Here is a 7,438-nt window from a genome sequence, read left to right as displayed (position 1 = left end):
CGAAACCCGCTAACACGCAAGGTGACTGAACTATGAGATCCCGAAGCTACAAGCAATGATCTTTCCATCATACACTGACTCACACTCACGAATCTGGAAGATGAAACTATATACCATAATCAACAGTCTATCTACAAATAATGGCTGGAGACGGCTTAAATGGGTAATGAAGAAAAACTGTAATATAAGTTTAACATGACAGCAAATGTACAACGTTTCGACAAGGTTTGGATGATGGGTACCTGATGATGACAAAACCTTGTCGAAACGTTGTACATTTGCTGTCATGTTAAACTTATATTAAAGTTTTTCTTCATTACCCATTTAAGCCGTCTCCAGCCATTATTAGTCTCAAAGTGGGTTCCTCGTCATCGAATTTGAGTCTACCTACAAGTTCACCTTCATTTTATATTCCGACAGTTATTGAGAAATGATAAGTTTCCAAGTTTAAAGATCATGTCCAGTTTTCTCAAGAGTCACATGATATTTATGGCTTCTGCTGCCCAACATTTGAGGACGCTTACGTCGGATCGACTGTTAGAAGACTAGGATATCGTTTACTTTAAGGAACACTTTAATCCTAGGTTTAAGCCTCAAGCGTTGTTCGGCATGATCTAAATGAATGTGATGTAGTCCCAACCCCCAGTATTTTTAAAGTGATCGGTAAAGCTGAAAACGGCATTATGCCACGGGTGAAGGAGACGCTTCTAATCATTCAAATGAAGCCTTGATTAAACAAACAGCTACTTAACTTTTACTCGAATTTATGTGATTACAATAAAAAGGATTGACCTTCACGTTATAATGCCTCAAAGGCTGAAAGAACAGGTATTCTCAACGACGTGATTGGAATCTGCGGCCCGCAGATTGCGAGTCGAGTGACCTATCTACGAGGCAATGCCAAGCAAAAAAGAATGGAAAATCGTCATAATATACACGTTGATATAATATTTTATAAACCAAATCAATACAATCCAAACATTAAAGTAAGACACTTTCACTCACACAAAAGCAAAACGGCGGACTGGAAATCCTGTGAAGACTTTTTCATGTGATTTCAAACTCAATAGGCACTAAATTCCACGTCGATGACTCTCAGTTGTCCACACTTCTCTAAACTCTCTTTCTTGGTCGTGGTGTATACTTCTGTGTCCAGAATAAACTCAAGAGATCAAGCAAGGGTTACTACTAACATTATCGTTTCAGAAACTCCAGAAGAAATCCTTATGGCAGGGCACCGAAATTTCCTCTTCCTATTTACTTGTGATATTTTCAGCTAAAACCAATTTCCCGAAAAGTAAGATACAGACAAGCTCTCAAGTAATAGCATATTCAATCAATAGATAAGGGAAGTGTTCTGTAGCTAATAATTTGGCAAACTTTTAATTTGAGTGAGAAATAAACAAAGTGGATACATTTAATCTAAATGGCAATGAAAACAATCTTTATTTAAACACAGCATAAAAAACAGTGTGTGTGCCTGCATAGACAAGTAGATGAAAGGCGCTACTGGATTAGTGAATAGCTCGTCAGCTCTCTGTCTCTAAAGACGAATCTCTGCTGAACTAGTCACGATGAAAACCAAGTAGAATTGAACAAAGAAAGCATGCCTGGATTCAGAATGTTAACTTGCATTCTTTGTTCAGTGAACAGCGTCACATCCTGACAGCAATGGTTAGCTGTCAGCTTCAGCGAATGTCACAACCTGCTAACAAAAATATTTCAGTGCGAACTTGTTCAGCCTAGCCTAGATTCAATCTAGAACAAGATAATGCTAGCAACTCTGAACTTGGTAGGAGGGCAGAAACTAGATAATCAATATTTTGGAATAGTTCTATGTTATTACAGAAGGTAGAAAACCCATTATATACAAGCATATCACATATTTAAGAGTAGCACTGCAAAATCAGGATGAATGGACAATATATGAATCATGAATTAAAAAATGAAATTAACTTGGCCGAATTTAAAAACAAATGAAACAAAATGTAAATTCATATTTATTTACATGCAATACATATCAAAAAAAGGTGTACAAAAGTGATGAACAGTGCTTCTCTGTTACTGTTGAGAGATCATGCCAGAATAAATTTTGGATGAAGACCAAGGGCATATATTTTATATGTATAATAAACAATAACGTTATTCCACTCAGAGGGCATGTACTACCCTTTGCATTCCTAATTTCATACATAAAATGAATGAGGATATAGCCTCTAGACATTTCTCAACTTAAACACACACTGATGTTGTTAGAGAAAAATAGATGGAAAAACAAAACCAATTCTCCAACAATATCATCCACGTGAAAGCCCAGAAATATCCAAGTAGGTCACACTATTTGATCATGTGTAACTAACAAATGAAATAAGGTCCCTACTTCACAAATAGATTCCTATGTTGAAAGTCTGTAAGAAGTTATAACTGGAAACTTTTGAAATTTTCGATAAACTGGGCAGTTTACCATTCTAGGCTATGACATAACGAAAAATAGGGTACATTTCCAACAGCTACATCCTTCCTACTCTTGTTTTCAGGACATTTTGTCCCGTTTTCAACATTACATCTTAAATCCAATAAAACACACAAGAACAATGGATCAGCTGTATTCCAGTAATGGAATTTTTTGAGCCTGGTGTAACATGACACATAAGACTCGCAAGCAAAACCCATTAACAAAGAAAATGAATAAAAATTACAATATAAAATCACATATAATGTTAAGTACAAGTTAAAACTACATTAAAGTGCGATAAAATACCCTTAAATATTAAACAGTGTCCAAATTTTAAAATACAAAACGTAAAATAAAAAATAACAATACCTTATGTCAATAAAAATCAAGTCTTTATAGAACAAAATAAACCTTAAATAATTCTCCAATATTTCACATTTAAAACGCAACTCACAAAATGCAGCACAAGAATGAACATGCAGAACAATACAATAATAATAATAAACAAATAATAATACTGAATATCTGGTGTTAAAAGTAAATAAATAAATAATATCTTGTTGTTAATACTTACCCTAATTCTTATGTATAAATGACTTAAATAAAACTGATAATAATAAAATCAATTCACTTACCGTAGTTCACACCATAACATTTGTTCATGAAATTGATAACACAAATAGTGCAATGACCATTAATATTGTTACGACAGCGGAGGTCACGTGACGTAGTAACACGTAATATTCTCGAAGCTTCGTGAATCCTCGGGAGGTTACTAGACTTCGGTATTCTTTTATATATAAGACGGTCAAGACGTGACGGCAACAATGTAATGAATGTGTAATTGAACTGCGGACAGAGAGAGAGACATATTGTTAAGTCGAGCACGTGAGGCGTTCGTTGTGAATTATAGCGTTTGTTATAGCGTGACTGTGAAAATTAAGTGTATTGCAAAGTTGTATTCAGAAAGAATAAACCAGTTTTATTTAAGAAAGGACTTCAGAAAGACTGGGGAAAGTGAAAGACAATTGCTTTACAAATTTTAGAAACTGTCATTGAGTTAGGTCCTGCAGAAAGGAAAACCTACGTTCACGAAGAATTTAAAATAAAATGGAGATCCTTCTACCCTGACAGCTATGAGTTTCAGATTAGCGTTGAAATGTTGGACGCTTCTACAAAGCACAGTTATAATTTTACATGTTACGCTGGTTATTAGCGCAATTAAATGTGTAAAGTTGTAGTCTACTTAATAAAAATATGACATTGACTTATTGGTGATGCTGTGAACTGAAGACAATAGGTCGAGAAAGCAGTTTTAAACGCGGGCCTGGAATGGTCTAGTGGTTTGGGCGCTTGAATCACAATCTATGGGTTGTGGTTTCGAATCCCATCATCGAACAATCTCGCCTTTTCAACCGTGGAGGGGTTATAATGTAATAGTAAATATCACCATTCATTGATAAAGAGTAGCTCAAGAGTTGGCAGTGAGTGGCGTTGACTCTAGTATATCACTTCTAAATAAGAAATGGCTAGCACGGATAGTCCCCGAGTAAATTTGGGCGAATTTCAAAATAAACATAAGATTAAGATTTGATAGAAATAGGTTAGGCTCCAAATAAAAAAAGAGTGAATGGCTTATGGAACTAGTTGTGGTCTACCATTGATTATTTTCTGAGATATAAAACATTTGTTTAAAGTTTTATTTTCTCAAGGGAGATGCACAAGAAAAGCCATGAAGGACCAAATGGTCTGTTGCTGTCACTTCAGTGGTTTAGTTATAAGTCATAACATAACATTAAAGGACAGCAATGAATCTCTTGGCCCATCCAGACTGTCCTATCCAATACATTAAACTAAACCCTTAAAGGACACCTCAGCTGAAGATAACTTATTCCTTGGTAAAATATATATAGTGATTTGCCATTTTTCCCATTAAATATGAAACATAGATGATGTATCAACATTATCAATTCACATAACAATATTAAATAATCCAATCATACCCTATCTAAGCCTTCTTTTTCAAGAAAATACACCCTAAAAGATATTAATCTATCGTTATATGATAACCTTTCTATCTCATGTATCATTATAGTAGCCTTCTCTGAACTCTTTCCAATATTTCAATGTCCTCTTTGAAGTAAGGAGCCCAAAACGTAACACAGTATTCCAAATGACCTAATCAATGACCTATACAATGAAATTATAACCTCTTTTCGATATTTCTGTATATAAAACCTATAGTCTTACTTGTCCTGCCACTAGCAACAACACACTGCTTGGATGGCTTAAGAGACTAATCAAACATTACACCAAGATCCTTTTGTTTCATAACACTGTTAATATTATTCCCATCCAAATTATACTTATAATTCAAAGTGTGAAATCTCATGCAATTCCTTGCATATATTATAATTGATACCCATCTGCTATTTATTCACCCAACTCATTAAAAGATCTAAATCCTTCTGTAAAGCAACAGAATCCTCCTCATAGCCAGCAACACTCAAAACCTTAATATCAGAAGCAAATTTAAGTGATTTACTGACCATTCCTAACAATGTCCTAACACTGATCCCTGAGGTACTACACTTGTGACATTAATCACATATAACAACCGTCTGTTTTCTTCCATCCAGCCACTATTCTATCTAATTAGCTAACCTATAGAACTAATTTTTGTACAAGACTTTTATGCAGCACCTTGTCAAATGCTTTCTGAAAATCTAAATTCAACAAATGTACACACTTACCCTCATCTACATAAGCAGTAACCTTTTGAAATAATGTCAAAATAAAATGTCCAATACAATTCTAAATTTCTATTAAATGACTTAGCAAAGCATCTTTTATCAGACTTCCAAAAATGTTTCCTGCTATTGATGTAAGATTAAAAGACATGTAATTACTGAGATAATTTATATCATAACATAACATAATGTTTATAGAGCCATCAAGGGACCTGTCAGTCCCATTCTCTAAACCTCTAAGTCCTCTAAACTAAACTAAAATTATTAAACAAATAACTTAAAAAAAACAACTTAGAGCCAGCCCATATCAGTCGTATAGTTATTAAACTTTCGTTTAAACTCAGTTTAATTTATTGCCTCCACAACATCCGAATGCAACCAATTCCAAAACCTAACCACCCTGTTAGAAAAATTAAACTGTCTTAGCTGAAGACTTCTAACTTACTAAAATGTATATTTGTGTCCTCTCGCCCTACTGTTCTCGCCATTAAGTATAAAAAAAACATGATGCCTCGCATCAACACTATCAATTCCTTTAACAATATTAAACTCCTCAATCAGATCCCCTCTAAATCTTTTTCCGAGAGAAAACAATTTCTTCGTATGACAAACACTCCATCCCAGGCACCATTCTAGTAACCCTTATCTAAGTCCTTTCCCACAATTCAATGTCCTTCTTAAGGTAAGGAGACACATTACTCCAAATGTGGCCTAACCAGTGACCTGAACAATGAAATTCTAACATATTCAGACATGTATTCATATTTCTGCAGGTACAACTTAAAATACCATTTGCCCTACCACTAGCAACAGTGCACTGCTTGGGTGGCTTAAGAGACTGATCAACCATTACACCTTGAAAAAGTTTGTTTGTTTTGGAGCAAAGCAACATTAGGCTCTATGCTGTGTCTTAACCTCGTTCAAAACCCTTGGATGAATATTGTCTAGCCCAAGTGCTTTATTATTTTTTACACTTTTTTTAACAATTAATGTAATCAACTTATTCAAACTTGTTTCCATCTAGAAACTAAGGTTTACAACGCTAAAACTTGGGTTTCGTTACCAGTGGTGGGCAGAACACAGATAGCACGTTGTATAGCTGTGTACTTAAGAAAAACAAACCAATGTTGTCTGAGTTATATTATATATATATATACAACTTTTACATGGCAAACATAGCTACAAACTATGTAGCTTTTTTCTTCTTTTTTAATCTATACATAGTGTGGAAATATGTGAAAACTTTCAACTTTGTCCATTCCAGAGAGGGTTTGATTGTATCTTTATTAATATAATTTAAAATGTAGTATTTAGAAAATGGAGTTCTTAAAAACTATTATGTTTTCAATAAACGGTATCACTTTTAATATATATAAAAACATTAAATTTATATCAGTAAAATTTATAAAAATGTCGAGTACATTGACTCATTTTTATACAGTGAGTTGCGTATGACTAAAGAGCACAATCAATTCGAACACTTTTTCCCATGCAGTACTTCTCAGAAGAAAAAAATCCTTTTTTTAGAAAATGTTCACTTTTCCTAAATCTTTTTCAATAAGGTATGAATACTACGATTAGTATTTACTAGCTCCAATAGCCGCTCGTAGGAAGGCGTTTCTGCTAGTATAAATAATAGTGGGGATGATTGTTTTTTCAATATATAGTAATCAAATATATTTCGTCACGAGAGGACAGTACCAATGATAAGTCGTGGAAAAGAGTGATTGGAATTTTTTTTCGTAGCTGTGAACGAAGAGCATGTGTTACATGTAATGACAGTGTGTCATTGACAGTAACAATTGAAGTGTAACCAAAGTGTTATTAAATTGAATACTGTGAGTACAAAAAAAAATTAATTTATACTTTATTGGAGAAATAGTTTTTCAACGAAGAAGCAAGTAAATTTGCGTAATTTTTGAACTTAACAAACTTTAGTAAAGATAAAAACCTAAGTTAAGAATAAGATCTTTTAAGTTTAACTGAGTTTAACAGTTAAGGCTGAAACTAAAACTAGTAAAACTTTTACTAAAAGTAAAGGGTAGTGAAGCGTGATTATTAGCAAAACAACTCATTATTTTAATAGTTTCTATTAATGTTTTTACGTTGTAACTTTATTTTTTACACAAATTTGATTTAGTTTTATACAGAAGCAACAATTGCTGTCAGTTTTAGTAACGATTAGTGTTAATTACGACGATAATATTAATAATAACCTTAGTATTATAATAGT

General features: G+C 33.5%; 1 protein-coding gene across 3 annotated transcripts in view; it reads left to right on the top strand.

Annotated features, from left to right (window-relative positions):
- The first annotated feature begins 6,949 nt into the window (after positions 1-6,949).
- The window catches only part of LOC106469917 (cysteine-rich with EGF-like domain protein 2), a 27,031-nt gene continuing 26,542 nt past the window's right edge, over positions 6,950-7,438 (top strand). For 2 of the 3 annotated variants that reach the window (XR_002612941.1, XM_013930435.2), the window contains exon 1: positions 6,950-7,043. The gene's annotated coding sequence lies outside the window, so the exon portion shown is untranslated. The remainder of the gene's footprint in view (positions 7,044-7,438) is intronic. The other variant, XM_022398493.1, reaches the window with a different exon arrangement.

Source organism: Limulus polyphemus, unplaced genomic scaffold (genome assembly GCF_000517525.1).
Source record: "Limulus polyphemus unplaced genomic scaffold, Limulus_polyphemus-2.1.2 Scaffold3721, whole genome shotgun sequence".
NCBI classification, from domain to species: Eukaryota; Metazoa; Arthropoda; class Merostomata; order Xiphosura; family Limulidae; genus Limulus; species Limulus polyphemus.
This window is presented reverse-complemented; position numbering and strand designations above follow the sequence as displayed.